The following is a 20,955-nucleotide window of genomic DNA, read 5'->3' on the forward strand; positions in this document are numbered from 1 at the left end:
TTGTATATTGAGTAGAACAGGGCTTATTGATTTGAGGTGCATTCATTTGCATTGCAAAAATCCCCTTTAATCCAATATAATCTCATCCTTACTCGAACAGAAGAGACTGCGTCTTTGAGTTGCTCTTGTTTTGCAACTTCTTCCTCTTTTGCTCATCTCTGCTAAAATGTGATCTTTTAGTAGAAATTATACAGTGTTCTCTTACTAAAATAATATTCCTGAATCTGGCTGTTTAGTTACACTCAGTTTGTGTGTTTCATGTGGGCTACATGCATGTTGTGTGTGGTAATTTATACGTCGGATGTAATAACAAGCTGTAGTATTTTCATGTGGCTGTGTTGTGGGCTTTAATTTGGAGGTGTTTGGCTGAGTGATTGGCGTCTGTAGGTGTTGTGTGTAAATCTGCTGCTGAACACCCGCAGAGCCTGTGGAACCGTGTCAAACAGAAATCAGCGTTGGAGGCGTCAAATCCCTCCCACCAGCTCGGCGCACAGCAGCAGCCTGAACAATTCTCTGTAATTAACCTCACCTGAACTTTAATGGCCCACCTCCGGGACTGAGGGCCCCGGCTGTGTAAAATTACTGTCACACGTGGAACCAAGGGGTAGCCCAGCCGCAGCGGGTGTGTTCCACTCAGACAATTGAGAGGGAAATAGACCCCTGTGTAACACCTAATGCCTCCAACACAATGTCAGAGTATTTTTGTGGCTGTGTGAAAGGGGGGGTGGGCAGTGGTTTGTAGATGCTGAAGCTCAGAGCGGCCGCAGTCTGATATTAAATCTCTGTAGTTTTCTGGAGATAATTGACCCCCACCAACTCAAAAGGGCTTTAAACAAACAAAAAATGTTTGATGTTTTGTTGAAGTTTCTTTTTTATTTTACCCCTTTTTAGTTGTTCGAAAAAACGAGAACCGATTTCATTGATCTTTTGTAGTTGGTTTATTAAATAAAGAAACATTCAACTAAGAATCCCTTCATGATACAATAAAATAAAGCTCCATCTTGAAAATCAACATGGAGCATATAAAAAATTGATTTAATATGCTCTAATATGCATATTAAAGTGTTTTGAATGTCTTTTAGTGAGCTGAAGACGTTACCTTACAATTTTAACTTCCATTCAAAAAAAAATTTGAAAATGATTTCAACAAAGTTGCAGTGAGTGATATACTCGATCCTGATTTTTTTGTAAAGTCAGTGGAGTAATATTTTACAGTCAAATGTGTCAAAAGATACCTTGAAATCTAACAGCATCAACAGGGTGATGTTGAACATACTTACTGGAGTAAGTATGTAGTTTGCTATTTTAAGCAAAGCAGTCTCAGCACTGGGGTTTACTGTAAAGCCAGACTGAAAATAAATTTTCACAAAAAATTCATGAAATCTCAACAAATTAGCGCAAAGTGAAAATTAGGCTCAATCGTGCTTCAGACCAGCCCTGTTAATTTGTACTCTGGCTCATTTGTTTAGAGAGTCTGGTTTGTTCTGGCAGTTGTAAATGTGCAATCAAAATGTGGAGCGGATCAAAGAAATGCACTCTCATCCACCTACAAGCATAAGTCTTGGCCACCTTAAAGTGAACCAAGTGCAGGAAGTAGACTGCAATGCATGGCATTGTGGGTAAACACAGCCAAAACAAATGTTTTTGTAGCAAGATAGCTGGGAGAAATGGCTTGATGCAAGACTTGGAGTGAGGATGAGGAAATGTCAAAGCTGCTGGTAAGCACTCACAAGAACAATTACATTTTTAAAAGAATTAGCTTCAGAATAAAGATTCTGGGATTAACCTGAAGAGTAGAGAAAAAAAATAACCCTGACCATTTAAAAAGAAAAATATACGTCATGTTATGTTTGGACATAGTTGCAGTTTAGGAGAAGAACAGAAAGTTTTACATAGGTAAGAAAAATAGACATAATTTTTGACATTTTCACCACGAAAACGGGTGAGGAGGAGAATCAGACAATCAAACGGTCTTTTCATCACCATAGTTTTTTAAATATGTGTTTATTTACATTCACTTTGCTGCTATAAACTGTCAGAATCAATATCTACACAAAATGATAATAACTGTCTAGACTTTTACAAGAATCCAATGTTAGGTTTTTTCTGCTTTCTTAGCCAAACGACATAAAATATAAATTTTATGTTGAAATTTTATTTTACTATTTAAAGGTCTTTTAAATGGTAAAATCAGCTACAGTAGAGGATCCGCCTGATTAGGTTTTTGCATTTCACCTTTCTGATCCATTGTTTTTTTCTCAAACTCACTGACATCTGTCTACTATTGTTAGTACTTTACTGGAAATTTTCTTTAAATTGTCGAATCTTTGTAATGCCATTTCACAGAACAAAAACACTGTTTGCTACAAGTTTATATTAAAATACTTTTAATGTAAAAGATGTGACATTCTCCAATTTAGAGTTGATCAAACTAAACCACTAGGGAAATTTTGAGTTAATCGAGTAAAATTAAATTTAAAATGTATTATTCTAAAATACAAAATCCAGCAGATTTGGTGAAGATTCACATTCAGCCACGGTGACTGTCTTTGTCATCTTCTCTGAGCCACTTCAGTAAGCTCAACACAACAGCTGCATGCAGCTACCGAGACATTTGGCAGTGTGAAGATTTAAAAGTGTGTGTGGCACGTCTGATCCCCCGGCTCTGGTGAGGCAGTAATCCTGAAATCATCTGGCTACTCTCAGAGCCCACAGACAGCAGGTTACAAGCAGAGAAATGTGTGTTCACGCACCCATGGAGTGTAAAACACAGAGAAAGGTGAGTCACTGTCTCTATCCAGAGATCAAACACTTCCCATGGGTTCTAGTTCACCATCAGGCCAGATGCTTTTTTATTTTTATCAGCTCTCTGCTACCTTTTGAAAAGGAAACGCTAAAATGAAGAGTGAGAATTGCTTTCAGCAAAGCAAACCCTTACTTTGCTGAATCATGTTAACGTGGACTTTATTGTAACATCCCATATTTCGCACTTCTGCCTCATGGAGAACATTTATGTGTACTCTATGTGTTCTAGGTTTTCTATGCCCTATGACGTGATAATTTCTTGTATTCACTGTAGAGATCAGCTCAACTTAATCTCAGGGAATATTTTCTACATTGCACTAATCACCTTTGCATGATGAGATTTAATATTTTGGAAACTCTGCTCACTACAACGTTTGTTAAGCGATGTAGAAATCTCAGCTGAGTATTACAGCTAAGTTTTATTTCTGTTTTTTCAGATTCCCTGTAACTGATGTTGGGTGTGTAGATGAAGACTGAATGCTAACTAAAGGTACTGCAACAAAGTATTAACTTGAGTGTGTGCAAATGTGTGCAACCAGGTTATTTTACATGGTTTATTCTTTACATTTTTCTTCCTAACAGATCTGCATGTGTTCAATATATGTGTCACATTAGAAGTACAAATTGTTTTGAGATTAGATATCAAGGTATAATTTTGTTTTACATTAATAATTTCTCTCATTTCAACATGGATGTGTACCATTTTGACATTTACTGTAAATACGAATCAGTACATTTCTGCTTAAAAATGCTAATATATTTTAATAGCTAATATTTTGTTTTTCTTAGTCTTAAAGTTGCAAAAACTATTTTTATGAGAGAAAATAATAATAATTAAACCTGAAAATGCAGATTTCTACATTCATCAACACATCCTTGTATTTGTACTTGTAATAAAATAATTATGTTTGTTTTATAGATTTAAAATTTTTATGAACTGATCAATTTGAGCGCAGAAGCACAAACAGGTCTGTCATACATATCAGTTGTTTATGTAAAGAGACAGTCTGACACTTCTACACACACACACCCACACACACACTGAGCCCCTGTCACCCAGTGGCTGCTGCAATATCCCCCGAGCCTCTATCTGTCTGCCACTCGCATGAAGGATAAAGAGACAGGATGTGGAGCGGGGAGGGAGGGGGCTCCGGCCTGCGACTGAATGCTCCATCAATGGGCTTATTTTCGTTACAGCCAAACAAATGTGTCACTCCAATCATCACACGGCTGATTTTATCCTTCTGTTACTGTAGCTCCACAAGCATTTCCTTTTGTGAGCGCTCGCTCCTGATAATCCCGCTCTGACAAAGGGGCCATGTGCCGCCACTGAGTTCCATGACCAAAAATGTAAAACTAGTCGTTTCCACTTACATACTTTCTCAGTGATATCATACATAATGAAAGAGTGTTTGTAAGCACTTTTGCATGAGTGACTCCTACAATCCCATACAGTGAACTAGATAATAACAAGTATTTAGTGGGTTGTTGGAATCCATGTTTATGTAGACTGTTTGCATCCAAGTTTATATAAATATATATTTTTTAAGTTATTAACAACTGCAAAGACTCAAGTGGCTTTTATTATGATGAAAGAAATGTGGCTGTTGTGTGTGTTGCACAAGCTTGTAGGACTAATTGAACAGACTGGAAGGAGTTTACAGAGGTTCAGCTCTCATTGGGGCAGGGCCTCGACACTTTCAGCTGGGCCTTCTGAACCTGAGAAACTCCTTTATTCCGCCCTTCACTTGCAGACACTCTCCAGATTTACTGGGTCTTCCTGTAAATGGGACAGAGCATCTTTTTTTCTTGGCCCAGCCAGACTTCATGTGGGCTACAGCAGGACCTCACCAGGTGAAAACAGGATACAAGGTATACTTTTGTTAAAAAAAACACACACACACACACACACCCACGCACGCACACACAGCGACAAGCTGAGGTCTCTGCTAATTCTGAAGTCTGGAGGCCAAGTTTCAAAATTATACTGATCATAAAAAGAGAAAAATGTTGACATATGTTGTTCGTTGTAGGTTTTTAGAAAAATCTGACAAAAAGCCAGAAATAATGCCATGCATATTATTATGCTTCAACACAAAATGTTTTTGTAACTTTCATTTGATGTTATCTATAATTTGTGGGGTTTTTTTGTTTGGTTTTGCTTTAAATTTACCTAAAATAATTTTTTATTAAATAAACAAATTTTACCAAGCTGGTTCCACTGCATGGTGGCATCATTAATTATCAGAATTTTTATTTTTTATTTTACTTTAGTTAATGTTATTACATAAAATAACAGTTTTACATCAGGTACTGACATAAATTACAGAAATGCAGCACAGTTTCTCACGGGCCAGTTATCAAGCTGGAATGTCTAAGTTTTGTAACGCTCAAATTTCAACACAATAACTTTTTAATACACCACTGTTGAAAATCCCATTACTTTGATAGTAGGTGATCCAAATTTTCTGTGGTTACATGCAGTAAAGAATATCACAAAAACCCCTCCCCTACCTGTTACTGCGCACTGCCAATCAGCTGGATGATAGCTGGTTGTTACAGTTAAAACAAAGTCAGATTTGGAAATTTCTAGTTGTAACTATTCAAGAGACGGATATGAAAACCTTTATCGTTTTTTAGATTAAAAGCTTTTGTCATCAATAAAAATGTAATCCTTCTAAAGTTTTAATTTTGTAGAAATTCTGAACCTATAGAAAAAAAAAAACCCTCTAGAGTTAGCAGTTAGCAACACAAGCACATGAGCCGATTAATTGTACTTGTGTAAAGATATATAGAGTAGAAAAGATAAAGCAAACAATATTCTGTGCAACAAACTTACTGAAAATGCTTGCATGTATTTGATATTTTTACTCAAATCTATACATAAATTCTATATATTGAAAATAAATGTTATGCAAAGCTTTATTATGACTGTAACAATATTCTAAGTATTATTTAACAGCAGTAACAGTAATAACTTGTTGGGTTGCTTTGGCTTACATTTTTACTCAAGGGTTTTGTATAATGAAAATGCTTGGTCTCACACACCCTTGTCTTCATCAGTTTACAGATTAAAAATAATTTAATTCAGCTGTTTTACATTTTTCAATATACTTTATTATGACGACTTACATTTCTGGTAGACACTAAACTGAGCAACTGCTTTCATCTGTTTTGCTAAACATTAATTTTAATTAAAAAAACTATACTGATTATTCAGAGATGAGCGTTTATTCTTGCCTCTGTCTGTGTGCTACACCCTGTTTCCATATTCATTACTATGTCTGCCATAATAAGGCAAAAACCTCTTCCTGCTCTTCCTTCCCAAGGCATTTCTGACAGACTATGGACTCGAGTCTTCATCGATTGAAGGTGGAGTCACTATGGTTGCCTCTCAAAACATCGAATTGACCTGGCTGCAGCTCACCAGTTCAGTGTCATGACCCCAGTGGCTTCTGTCGCAGCAGGTGCTTTTCCTCAGACGTGTAACTGAGCCACAGTGTTAAGAATGCACAGGGATGTGATACTGTTGTGAGGCAATAGTAGTACATGGGCGTATTTGTGTTGCTGACAGTTTCATACCCTTCAAATTCAGCAGACCGTAATGCATACTGTTGTCCTGACAAAAAAGATATACTGTATGCTGAGATTGAATTTAAGCACATTTTGCTGTCTGTTAGAGGATATGAGACCCAGTTCAGATGTCCATCCATCACCTTACTGCGTGACGTGTGGCACAGGTCTTGTGTGTGATCCTTTTGAACACGGTATCAAATGAACACTAACTTGCAGCTGCGAAGAATGGGGAGACGTGGTGTGGAGAAACGTGCCAGAGTCATAATCTGTTGTTTCACTTAGCAAGAAGAGTTCCCTCCTCAGACTGACCTGTTAGGCCATTTCGGCAGCTTGTAAACACAACTCAGTCTGCGTGTAAGCTGTCATTTCAGCTCCATGCTATCTGCTTTCTAACACCTTTGAAAATGGCAGTGACGGCTGAAAAAAAAAAAATCAACAATTGGCACTGTGCTGTGCTATGCTGTGTTGGCAAAAACAAAAGCAACAAGCTGAGAAACAAGAAATAACTACAGGGGAGTTCTGAATGATCCGAAAGGCAGAGTAAACAAGTCCAACTGCACTGAATTAAAAATAAAGTTCAACATAATCACTGAGCATGTGTTCTTGTGTTTATAATCCAAATTGGAATTTGCACTAACAAAAATGGGGTTTTCTGAGGTTAGGCTCTGATCTATTTATAAGGTATTTGAGAAATTTAGGTCACATCTACAATTCAGTGGTGTAAAATAAAAATTACTTATTCAAACAGTTAATTAATTTATTTTGACTTTATCTTTATTTTTAACATGCAACCATGCCAAAACTATCCACTTTGTTTAATTAATTTATGTTTAAAATATTTACAAGCCATTATTTATAAGAATATAGTTTCTATTCAAAGATCTGTTAGCCCTGTTTGCAGTTTCTGCATTAATAAAACAGTATTGTGTTAATGCACCAATAATTTTGTGTAATACACAAAAATACCATTTGATCATACTGGCTTTGGTAATTTTGACTTTATTCCAAAAATATATATTGCAATGTAAGAAAAAGGAATTTTTTTTGTGACATGTTTTCTTATGTTGTTTTTAGTGCAATTCTAAAAATAAAGTACAACAGGTTTAAATTAGAGGGTTCCATGAATTTTGTATGTAATTAAGATTTTTGAAGTGTTTTTTTAGTTTCTCACAAACTTTTCTCAGGGTTTTTGCTACCTAATAAAATAGTTTAGACCTTTAAAATCAAATAATTTCAACACATTTTAGTTGTCTGTGAGACTTTTGTATCAGAAGCTCCTTTGTAGATTGCTTAGAAATAAAAAAAAAAAGAAAAATCTTCTATTATCCGAAATGCATTTCTTACACATGGTAAGTGTAAATTTGGAGAGAACTGGTTTAAACATTTCAGAACCCTAGAATTCATACTTTACTTTTATTTACCATTACTAAAGGTTTTAGTAAAACTTTAACATGTTTAAAGGTAATGACGCTGCATTTCACTGTTTAACAGACAAATATGTTCTCTACAATCTTTTACAAATTTAAATTGTGTGAAAAAACCTCAAAAGAAACAATGGTTTTAGAGAAAGACTGTGATGTTACATAGTTGTTTTAAGTTTTTATTCATGACTGACTAAAAATTTATATATTTTTCCTTTGTCTTTTCCCGCATCATGGCTTATGACGATAAAATCACATGTGGCTTACTTAATTTGCATGCTCACTTTTCTTTCCCATCTTCACAAGTATCTTAGAAAAATTGTCATCTGATGTAATTTGTATCGAACGTAAACAGGAAGTCATAGTTCAATAGTTTAAGATTTAAACAGTTAATAACATGTAGTTGTATTAAATAATAAAAAAATTACTACATTTACTAAAGCAGGAAATGTAAGGGTGAGTAATGACATGGTATTGTTTTCCCCTCATTTTTCTTTCCTTTCTCTGCTTTTTTTTGCTCTGAACGCTTATCCTGCTTTTCCCCAGCATGTGCCTGAACACACACCTTCTCATTCAAACAGATAAATTCTGTTTGTTGTCCCTTTCTTATTTCTGACCCACACACTCCAAATACAAAAAGTTTGTGGGTTCACACTTTTCCATCCATTTAGGTTTACTTTGGCTCAGGTTTTACTAGTCACATCCATCCTTCCTTCTCTTTGGCCTCCTGTCACGACTTGTCGCTTGAGGGACACTGTGATTTATCGACAGGGTAAACTGCTTATGAATGAGGCCTAAGCTTCAGTTATACAGTTTACAACATTTGAGTAACCACAAGGGGTTTGTGTACACACACTTTCTCAAGGCTACTGTTAGGTGGAGAGAATGAGGCTGCCAGCCTCATCTCATGTCGAGGGAAATTCCTCAATGTCTTAATCGTAAGCCCGTAAGATTAATTCTGCTTGCACAACTCCTTGTGTAAACGTTTCAGGGCGACGTTGAGACATTTTTAAACAAGTTTTGAGCGGCGCGCAGAGTGACAAGGATTGTTTACAACAGAACTTAAGGCTTTTTCTGCGTGGCATTTTTTGGTGTTAAACACTCTGGCGCTTTATTCCACATGGTGGATTGGAAGGGCTTGCAAGAGCAAGAGTGGAAAATAAATATATCAAACTTAAATGCAAATTTAAAATATTTTGTTTCTGCTTTTATGTGATTAAAAAATAAATATATGATTTTCTTTGCACTTAGAACTCTATCATTTGTAATGCGGTTCTCGATTTCCTACTGAAAAAAAGTACAATTTTCATGATTTATGTTTAAATATGTGAAAAAATATCAAACTTGCCTCATGTTTTGTTTTTGCTTCACCAAGACTTTTCAGATAAAATCAAATGACCCGTTTGTCTTTAAGCACTCAAGGCAAGACAGAGGCTGCTCCTGGCTAATCATTGACCAACTGGTGAGTTTTCCATTTTCACACAGAAAGAGTCAGAGATGGAGAAAAAAAAATACATAAACAAACAAAATGTATCACTAAATAGACAGTGAGAAATATTAGGAAGCTTAAAATTAATATTTTCTAAATGATGCAAACATTTAGGAAAATTTGTGTTGCTTCTTATGTTTGTGTAGAATTCAAATCTATGAAAAAATCTCTTTAAACTTCTCTTTCTTGAGAAACTAAAATAGAAAAGGTTGCAGACTTTGTAGTTGTTATTACATGGCGTCAGCCCAACGTGTAAATAGGGTGCTACTTTTTCCCAGCATTCTCTGCCGACTATCTGCTCACAGGCATCCTCAGATTCTTGCACATATTTAAGCACAGCTATTGTAAAAATGGCCCTCTTCCTGTTGTTGTTTTGTAAAGACTTGATTTTATTCAAGCCTCAGGAAGTGGAATAATTTCAATGCAGATGTTTTTCACTGTAAACAGCCAGAGTGGTCTGGTGGGGGGGGAGGGTGCTGATGTGACAAAGGGTAAGGAGGGTTTTCCAGAGATGGAAAGTGGTACTATTTAATAAATAAAAAACTTTTTTTCTAAAAAACAAAAAACAATTATTTCTTAACTAATGAGAAAAAATCTGAGGAACTGACAAAATCTACCTGTACCATGATTACACTGTAGAAGGGATGAGTTACAAAATGCCGGAGCTTAGGAATCTTAGTTGTTTAAAGTAAATTAGGCAGCATTAATATCCTGATAATTAGATGAAGTTGTAGGTAAAACTAAGCTAAATTTACGTTTTAAATCATTTACAATTTTAAGCAAGAGGGCTGCCACAAGTTATTGTTGGATGCTTGAGTTTAACTCAAGTATCAAGCCAAGACAAAATATAGTGATTGCAAATTCTCCAGGTCAAATTTTAGTGTATGAAGTGAAGATGTATATGGCAATTCATCCAATGAGAAGAGTAAGGAGAAATGTTGACAAAGACATTTCTCCTAGAAGAATCAGCTAGAAGAATCAACATCACTCTGTAGTGATCCCGGTCAACCTCTAATTCACTACTGTAATGATGAACAAATCATGACTCAAAACAAAACTATTCAGAAACCATAGAGGTAGATATTTCTCCTTCAGTTTTGACCTGAACTGTTTTTATGAATTAACAGGTTCCTCCCAATAAATTGTGTTACTAAAACATTTTACTTTATATTAGCAAGCTAAATAGTGCTTGCCTTCTTTTCCCTTTCCTTCTCTTAATCACTTTGTTTTGCCCATAAAATATTATTTACTTAGTTTGATTCATTTAGACAAAAACAAAAGTAACTCACAGGTGTAACTAATAGTGATTAAAACCATGTCAGAGGAAGGTGTGAAGAGAATAATAATTCATTTATTTAATTGTGTGACAGAGGGCAAAAAAGTAAAAAACATTGATAAAAAAACACAATTAAAAAAAACATGCCCCTACTTGCTAAACTTTAAGCTCACAAACATCACTCCCAGTAAACTGACTGGTCTGGCTGTTGATTACCTGATAGAGGTATTTCTCATGTTGGAAGCATGATGTTTTTTTGTATCCTTTTCCATTTTATTTATTTGCTTTTTCCTTTAAATCCAAGCTTCTAACTTCTTTGTAATCTTGGAGCAAAAGAGGTTTTCAGTGGATAGAAAAGCATATTGTGGGTAAAAATTTAGGCTCATTTGCCTTCTTCCAGTGCTAACTAGAAACAAACAACCAGAGTCAAGAGGCAGGTCTTTGCGCTGTCAATCACTTCTCCATTTGGCGCTGCTCATCGTTCTCCTTCTTCCCCCCATTGCTTTCTGTTTGGTTGCAACTAGCGTAGCTTGTGATGAATGCTGAGGCTAGTTAGCATGGTCACCGATGAAGGCAGATAAACATTTTACATAATGGTAAGGTGTATTGCACATTTAGCACATTTAGTATTGAGTACATGAGGATGATTGACAGCACTAACACTCTCCTCCTGACTGATTAGTTGTATTTAGCCTGGAGCGGTGCATTTCTTCAGATGGCAGTAGCAGCTCAGGTGGGAAGTGGAGGAGACGGATCTTTTCACAAATGATCTGTCTTATGCTATCACAGTATGGTGACAATTTTAATAAATATGGAATTATTGTTATTAAAGTTACATACTGCACCTTTAAGAATATCACTCAAAAATCTCTTAAACATTGTTCATAACTAGTGTGTAACAAAGCATCACAGAACATCTGCCATTTATAATATGTCTGAATAAAGAACTTGCCTTTTAGTCCTCGGTCAGAGTGTGGCCCATGATAAAAATGTTTCTGGCAGTAGATGAAATGCAACATTATGCAGCCTCACTGAAGATCAAACTGTGGATAAATGGCCATTTTTATATGCTGAGGTGTTATGGTTAAATCAACAAGCACTGACCGATGCATTTTGGCCTAATGCAAACAGCCCAGTAGACTCATTTGATTAATGAGCTGGCATGATGTAACCACAGGGGGAAACAGGTTAGTGCACCTGGTCGTTTACAAAGTTTTTCATTCATCGGGAAAATGGAGCATATTGTCAAGACAGCGATTTCAAAAACCAGCCACTACTTAAGATTGTAAATTTCTTAGTATCTGAATGACCGACTTTCTGCTAATGTTGGCACAACCTTCCCAATAAATGTCAATCTTTTTGACAGAAATACAGCTTATAGGTCATGGCCTGCCAGGGTTCTTCACGGTGCTCAACCAAGCATTCATGCTCTGTGTTTATAGTTTGCTGAAAAAAGGCAAAACTGCAGCAAGAGATACAGGTGCATCTAACTTAGAATACCATTAAAATATAACCTATTTAACTAATGCTCTTGTTTATTCCATTTATTTATATGATAGCGGCTAACAGCTGATGAAAACTCAATCTTAAGTTTCTCAAAGCATTTTCAGTATCATATGTGACAATAAAAAAATGCAGAATTTTAATGTAGAAATTTTATGCCTACAATATATCGTTTAAATATACCATAACTATAACTTCCTGCAGTAGAAATCTGTGGTGTTTAACCAGTAGCTTATATTGCTCTATTTCTTTTGTCTTTGATGGTGGTCATCAAAAGGTCAGGAAGGTGATGTGAAGTTGTAAAATGGCCTGAGCAGGGCTGACCTATGGCTGCCTGAGCATTCCTAATGCAATAGCAGGGCCTGCGGGTCCAGCCTGCCAATACCGGCCTGATTATAACGAATCAGGTCCCCCTTAACACAATAATGTGATCAATTTCTCATTCTGCTGAATAAATAACATGGCAGATAGGGAGGTATGGTGACCTGCTGTTAACCCCTCACCTCATTATTCATATCGGTGCTTGAATGAAGAGAGATGCAAGGAGAGAAAGGAAGAAACAGGTCTGTGCGAGCTAATTATTGCTAAGACAGAACTGCTGTGCTAAATGGTTGGGATTGGATGAATGTCCAGGGACTGTTTTATGGCATCTGCTGTTTGAGTACCACCAATAATACCCTGAACCTGCTCCTCTATGCTTTGGGATTTATAATGGGTGACAGATGCTGTATTATTCTGCATCTTCCCCACATGCACCCACAGCTGACTGGACTCAATTCAGTCACACAATAGTCATGTCTTGGTTTTTCCCTGTTGAGGGTTGGTTTTGTCTAGGCAGTGCTTAATGTGAAGACACTTAATAAGATACCTGTTGGCCAGGTTCACAAAGATACAGCACTGCTAATGGCATGATAATTAGCCCTGTCAGTTTTCCATGGTACATAAGAGAGTCTCCACAAATCTGGACCCTTCTACATTTACCTTTGGGTAGGCCCTTACCCTTCAATCTTTGTTCCGGCCTCAGTAACAGAGCTGAGTCTGAGCAGGCTGGATTTCTCAGCTTTGTAACAGGAGGCTCCAGTACACATGCACAGGAGCATTCGACACTCCTGGAGCAAATGCTCTGAGCTTCACACGATACCCAGTCGAGCTCGACCGGTAGGATGTGACACGGTCATCGGTCTTCATTTATTTACCTTTTTTGTCCGTCACAGTCCCTCTCCGAGCCTGTGTACGCTTCACCTGACACCCAATATCCAGACCTATTGCTTTCATCTCCTTGGATATTGCTCTTGACTTATCTCGCGCAAGTCATCTAACTTTAATCAAGTAAATGGATGCATTTAAATGCTGCTGATGCCAATTTGGTAATTGAATGTGTTGATTTTGGACTGATCAAAGGAAGATTTAACCAATTTGAACTTCCATTTCATTGGTAGCTAAAGTCTGAGTATTTCTTTGAAACATCATTTTATTAAGACAGCTGCATCTCTTACAGCAAAACAATAACAATTCTCAGCTGTTTTAATCCTGCTTCTTTACGGTAGATTAGCAAAGCACTTTTTCTGTACATACACTTGTGCAAAAGTCTTAGTCATTTTTTAAATGTTTTGCAAGTGGTCTTTTTTTGAACTTCGTGAAATTATGTTTGGGCTCACATGGTAAGATAATTATGCAGCATGTTGACCCATTTTTCCCCTTATGACAAGTCCACACTATGATTATTGCTATGGCTCTAAACCAGTGGTCTCAAATTGCATTCCTCGAGGGCCAGAGTCCTGCAACTTTTAGATGTGTCCCTTGTCCTACATGCTTGAATTAAATGGCTAAACTGCTTCATGCAGTAAAGCTTTATAGAGCTTTGCTAATGAGCTAATATTGTAGCTCGGTGTGCTGAAGCAAAGAGATTTCTGAAAGTTGCAAGACACCGGCCTTTGAAGTCTGGGGTTTAAGACCATTGCTCTAAGCATAAGATAATCTTATAAAATATTCCTCATAAGATAGGATGGACACTGGGACCCCTCCAACTTCAAATGTAATTAAAATGTTGGATGGTCTTGGGCTGGTATTTCAGCATAATTAACCTTGCTATGTGTACACAATCAGAACACAGAAAACAACATAACTGTCATGATGAACCAGAGAGTTCAGTGGATGTTGGAGACATAATTTGCATTGCTTTTTGTCTGTTAAAAAATGTCCACAAACTATCATCATTGCTTTTTTCTCGTTGCCCATGTTTGGTTACTGTAAACTCACATTTGATCTTGAGAAGTTTTATAAAATTTTTCAAGATTTTCTGTCTGACATTTGAATATTAATGAGTGAAATCTGGTTGTGTGTGGTGTGTTTTCTTTGTAGTGTGTAATTGTAGACCACATACTTTCGACCAAACCTGTTAAAGCTATGATTATTTTTACTATCTTGTCTCTCTGGTTTTGAAAATTCACCAACAATTTTAAAATCCAGGCATTATGGATCATTGTGCAAGTAGTGCTCCCTTACATTTCAAAAGTAAAAAAAAAGCAAACAAATACATCTATAACCAGTACAATCATTATATTTTTCAATAATAATGTAGGAAATGTCTTCAGGGAGCTCTTTAGTTTTACCTATTATGAGATGCTTCTTGGGCAAAACCTTAGTAATGAGAGAACTTTTCATAGACCCTCAGTTAGAACTAAATAAATTAATATCAAATGGCAATGATAAGGAATTAGATTACCATATAAATATTGATAGATGTTTTTTTTCTATGGATTTTTGTAGCTTTTATGGGTTCAACCATTATTTCCTTTTGTCTACGTAATTGTATTGTATATGGACTATTTGTTTAAATCTTTTTTTTCTGTCTGGATCACTTTGTTGGTGTAATTTTGAGAGAAAGTTGATTCCTTATTGATTGTTCCCATTGTCTCTTTGTATGTACTCCTTCATCCATACATAGACATGATATTGAACACCTGGACACCATCTTTTCTTCTCCTCCCACTCTTTACCTTATGCTGTATGTTGCCATCTTTTTCCTCCCTTGGTAATCTTGAAGCATGTAAATGACCTAAATCATGTTGCCAAGGCCCTACACAATTATATTTAGTCCATTACAGTGCCTGGGAGTACATTTAGGGGAGGTAAGGGGCTCAGTTCCACATGAGAGGACTTCCTTCTCACCAGGCAATGTTTAAAGAAGAGCAACAGGTGGCTGCTGGCAGAGGGAACCTGAGGCTAAGTGGATGTCAAAGTGGAATTGCAGCTGAATCGCCGGCTATTTATTTGACCCTCCTCACATCTGCACTCTTCCCCTCTGAGGAGGAAGAGATGGGAGGGGAGAGGGGCGTTTTTTTTCCAGCTCCTCTCCCCTGGTTAATGTGGGGCTGGGGGACATATAAGGGAAGGGAAGGGGTTTGGAGGGGATAGGGGAAATTGTACATGGTATTAATTACAGCCCAGAGTTCACATGTCCGCTTCCCACTATGTGTTTATGCTTGGAAGTAACATCATGTGCGAGTAACACGAAGAGGGTCAGCAAGGTTGGAGGTGTTTTTCCACGTGGTGAGTGAACATGTACTGTTAATTCACCAAGATTCAAGGTTTTTCAGACTTAAAAAATAAGGTCATGATAAAAAAAAAATCTTCTGATGTTTTTTTTCTTTTCAAACAACGTGGATACTCTACAATTCAACCAAAAAACAAGCAAATCTTTTAGTGAAAAGATCAAAATAAGTACATTTACCTTGTTCCTGGAAAAGTTCTCCAGATTTCTCAGGTCTGAGGGCATCTCTTTTGATAACCTCACAGATTTTATTTTAGATTTAGCTTCAGACTCAGAGAGGGAAAATAAAATCCCTCTTCATCTTCAGCTTCATTCAGACACCAGAAACTGTTTGGTAGAAAACCTTTGAAACTGTTGGCAAATTCATACTTTGAGGAAAAAAACTGGTCCCATTTGAAAAAAAGAGACACAGAACATGATGCTACCACCACCATGTTTTACAAATGGTGTTCTTTTTGGTAATGCACAGTGCTGTTTTCTATTTTCTCAAACCCCAAGTCAAGTTTTGTTCTACTAGGGGATTTTTCCTGTTAAAAATGAATCCTTTGTCACTCTGTCTGTCTATCTTTCTTCATGGAATCAAGTTATTGCACCTTTAGTCATTTTTGTATTTTGTCAAATTTTAGATATATGTCACATTAAAGGTGGAAAAAAAAATTGCACTGAATTTTTTGTGGTGTAATTTTTTTGTTTAAAAAAAATACAAAAAATTTTAGCAGGAGTGTGTGAACTTCTACACACACTAAATAATTTGCAAATTTAGTTTATTTACTCCATAAACAGCATCACCTTTGACTTTTGTTATCAGACGCATAAATAAAAAAGAGAGGAAAAAAAATCTACATATGTCCTTCTGACATCACCGATTAAATTTTTCCCACAGAGCATCTTCAGCATTCGCTGAGCAATCGTTTTGCTCACAGCACCGCCTAAGACTTTCTAACACAGTCCCTGTCGAGGGTCCCAGGCTCTGAAAAGAGAACAGAGTCCAGGTCTGGGACGGATCCCTGCCTGTCTTTCCTGTTGGTCTCACTGTTTCCATACTGTTATCAACTCAGCTGATAATGCTGAGCTCCGAGCTCTTTTTCTCAGGACCCACAGCACACTGCCACACATTCTGATGGCGTGACAGCCTCCACCACAGAGCCCCCTGTGTCTGAAGCAGACCTCGCTGCCTGGCTGGGCCTGCAGCTGGTACGCATATTGGCAAAGGGCTGTGCCAGCCCGTCTCCTGTTAGCGATATCTGAAGGTACGGTTCTCTTTCGTGTGTCACCCAGGTTTCAGGTTGTAAAGCCTTGACAGAAAAGTGAGAGTAGCTGAATGACAAAGCTCAAAAGAAAAGGGAATTGAAACATTAAGCCGCTGAATCAAAATTAAAGGCTAAATACATGGAAAATGTAAAAAAATAAAAAATAAAATGGTGCTGAATTATTCCTGCAGCACAATCTCACACTGACAAATTTAATAAAATTAAACTTTGAATCTCAGGATATTTATTTACTGAGTCACAATCACTGGCAACCCTGATATTTTCTTTAAAAATAAGTGTAACTGAAGTATTTAACTTTATTTAAAGAACTTTAATTTAGTAATCCATAACCTTTAAACACACCAAGTGTAAGATGTGCAAATAGCCCTAAAGTAAATTCATAATTTTATTGTCAAAAGCATAATTTTAAGTTAGAGTGTAGATAAATCCAATTTTTAATTTGATTGTTCTTTATGCTTTGGAAAAAATATCCTATATTTAGGAGTTTTTTTATTTTTTATTTTTTTATTTATTTTTTATTTTTTACCGAGCCACTGGTGCTGCACTTACTGACACTAAGTGACCTACCACTTCTTGCAAAATATATTTAAATAAAGCATGGCTTATTTCACACATTACTGTGTATTGACTTTTAATTAGTAATCCATCACTTCTCATCACTCAGAGGGTAAATATCAGTTGTCAAAATGGGAAAGACAGGATAACATTCCAATAAAATGTGATTTTGAAGAGATAAAATGACTCCAACATAATAGTTATTTGCCTTCACTTGTCCATGCCTACAGCTGGGAAAAAAAAATTAACAAGTTTGAACCCACTGGAGCTGTGACTAATGCGGCTGGATAAGGAGCCATGTAGGACATGGTGAGAAGGATGGTGTGGGAAAATGAGCAAAACATTTCCAAAGCTCACTATTCAGGGATTGTAGTGTGTTTTTCAATGAAGAATAATGCCACTTCCATTAAAAAAAAAACCCAAACAAACAAACAAAAAATTCCACTTTCAAGCAATTTTACGCATTTGTATCTTAGATACCAGTAAGATAAAACCAGCACATTAAACATTTGATTGGAATTAGAAATTAGAGTTTTTCTCAAATGGAAAAAATAAAATGAAATGATGAAAGCCTGGAGTAGATTCACACATTAAAATCTAACATTTGTTCATATTATTTTGACTATTGGTCACCTTCATTTGATGGTGAATGGCTAGAAAAGATTTTTATAGTAATGTTTTGAACACTATATTTTTTCCACAATGTTTTGCAATTTTTAAAGAAGACCTTTCTTTTCAGAGCATCTGGTTTGGTTAGTCGTAATACCAGAGATTTTACGTCTATCAAAGTCATAAAAAGTATGAAAACATGACAGTCTACAGACGCATATAATTACTTCTATAATTTTATTGTTGAATCTGCCGTGTTAACAAACATTTTCTACTTCTGTTTCTGCAGCTAAGTGGGAGGCTGCTTCCAGGCTGAGGCACAGTAAAGTTTATTAAACACATCAGCTGGTTTGCAGTAGACCATTACTGAAATGTTATATTCCAGCAACGAGAGATCAACAAATAGGTCTTGGAAATAACAAGCAAGGGGACTTTGGTCTTTTAAACCGGAGAGCATTATGCTAACTTTGAAGGGGGAATTTATTAAATCTCTTACAACAACTGAGGGGCTCTATATTTAACTTTGCCAGAGCACTTCGGACACATTTTGGCTGCGGTTTCCACTTGGCTCTCAGAGCAGTCTGGTGGCTGCGAGGCAAACCTCTGCAGTCCCCCCGCTTCCTAAAATGAAACAGCTGCCGAGCGGGACACACTGAGAGCAGCGGGGCGAGGGGAGGAGGAGTTTTCATGAATGAAGTCAGTGGGAGTGGGAGGAGAAAGGAAGCTAGCTGGAGGTTAAACACTACTACGTAGGTGTGTCATTAAAAAGGTCTGGTGGGGTGTACAAAGTATGGGTGTGGACTCAGTCATGGGTCGTATAAGTTCAGTTTGATGGTAGTTGAGGGGAAACAATGTTGTTGTTTACACTGGCTCAGGGTGCACAGCAACCCACTGTGTAATTTGTAGAGTAGTTTTTACAGATCTGCCCCCAGGGAGCTATGACAAGATGTCCTATATGAGCTGCTCCCCCCGTCACACAACAGACAGAGAGAGAACAGAGCACTACTTGGATCACGCAAACGGAGATTAAAGTCCAAAGCTGAAATTAAAGTGACGTTAGATGAAGCTCCAAAGCTATCTAGCAGCCCTTTCCCACTCTGCGCCAGAACAATATCTCTATAATTAATAACCACAGTAAAAAAAAAAAAAATGGGGGAAAAAAAAGAAGAAAAAAATCCAGTTTGCCAAGTCACAGCAGCGCCATGTGCTTGGCTGTGTGCATAGAGCTTGCACACACTGATTGGTGAGACAAAGAAAAAGCACTATAAAACACTTTCTGCTGAATCTGTGGAAAATTGTAGAGAGAGGCAACACGCTCTTCACATCTACCTGTCCAATCAGCAGTGAGAATGAGTTTGGGGATGGCATCCAGCTGCTATGGGAAAATACGTCTCAAACCTAACTCTTTTGTGGCAACATGGAGGCTGCAAAGCTACTTTCTTCAATGTTGTTACATGCATTCACAAGAACAGTGACAAAAACACTCATTGAGGTTTTTTACATTTTGTCAGAATATAAATAAAAACTTGAATCCAGTTTATTGGAATTTTAACACAACGTACTGTATGTTTGTGAAGTTGAAGAACATTGACGCTTGTAATATTTCCAAATAAAAATGTAAACAGTGTGCCTTTTTTAAAACCTCTTTGTAGCGAGGAGAAAATAAAATCCGGAAGTTGGTACCTTTTTTAAAGTTATTTTTTTATAAATACATATCATTTTATTATTTTTATTTTTCATGTTTTATTTAATGAGATTTAATTTTTTTAACTCTATTATTATTTTTTGTTTAAAAAAGTAAAAAAAAAAATTAATAAATAAATAAATAAATAATATAAACAGAAGTGACCAACTTTAAAAAAAAATTGCCTTTTTGAAGTGTGTTAAGAAGGAATTCATTTGCCCGATGTCAAGCCATTTAGGAGACACAGCAAACAATGAACTATGTACTCTGCTCCAATGACACAAAAAAATTACCTTTTTGAGGACAAGAAAATAATGGTATGCACAGCTAAAAATAGCCCCATTCTGCAGACCACCTTAAACACATCTTGTCCACAGTAAATAAAAAAAGAGTGGTAGAACTATGCGGTGGCCCTGTTTTTATTTTTTCAGCAGCGATTGGAACTTTGCTGCTGAGTTGATTGAAGGGTCGATGGAGCCAAATACAGAGCAATCCTATAGGAAAATGTGCTTGTAAATGCAAAACATTAAGACAGGGGTAATGTTTTACCTTCTGCTAAAACAATGATATGAAACATAAAGGCAGAACTTCTGTAGAGTAGGTTGGGTCAAAACATATGTGTGAGCAACAATGACCCAGTCAAAGTCCAGACCTAAATTCAGTTGAGAATCTATAGTGACGTGGAAAAGTTGTTGTTCACAGATGTTCTTCACTTCGTCTGACTAAGCTTGAGCTATTTTGCAAAGGATAGGTAACAATGTCTGTCTCTAGATCTTTAAAATTCTTAGAAACACACACTAAAAGACTCAGCTGTGGTTGTAGCAAAATATAATTTATTCAGTCGGGGTAGACACATGTCCATCTAACACTTTTGTGATTATATTTGTAAAAATGTTGAAACCAGACTTCCTGCTTGTTTGAAGTTTGTTGTTATAGCATGACAAAAACGTCCAGGGGTCTGAGTACTTTAGCAAAGCACTCTGTTTTGCAAAATAAAATCAATTTCTAAGAATCTTAAAAAAAAAATACATTTAGTACTGTTCATTCACAATATGTTGTATATGAAAAAATTAAGACTTTTTTCACACTTTTTGCAGGAACAGACCAAATTTTATTTATGTGCAACAAAAACTACAAATTTTTAAAACACTACTGATTTTTAAAACTAATAGAAAAAGATGTAAAATGTGCTGATCAAAATCTAATTCTTTCG

General features: G+C 36.5%; 1 long non-coding RNA gene across 2 annotated transcripts; it reads left to right on the top strand.

The window, feature by feature from the left end:
* The first annotated feature begins 1,166 nt into the window (after positions 1 to 1,166).
* Positions 1,167 to 6,944, top strand: LOC122845750. 2 transcript variants are annotated; one of them, XR_006373127.1, is made up of 4 exons: positions 1,167 to 1,718; positions 3,243 to 3,295; positions 4,560 to 4,677; positions 6,135 to 6,944. It is a non-coding gene; the product is annotated as an uncharacterized LOC122845750 (long non-coding RNA). The 2 variants fall into 2 exon arrangements; XR_006373130.1 differs by lacking the exon at positions 1,167 to 1,718 and adding an exon at positions 2,677 to 2,779.
* Positions 6,945 to 20,955: the final 14,011 nt, after the last annotated feature.

The sequence above is a fragment of the Gambusia affinis genome, linkage group LG02 (assembly GCF_019740435.1).
Source record: "Gambusia affinis linkage group LG02, SWU_Gaff_1.0, whole genome shotgun sequence".
In the NCBI taxonomy this organism is placed as follows: Eukaryota; Metazoa; Chordata; class Actinopteri; order Cyprinodontiformes; family Poeciliidae; genus Gambusia; species Gambusia affinis.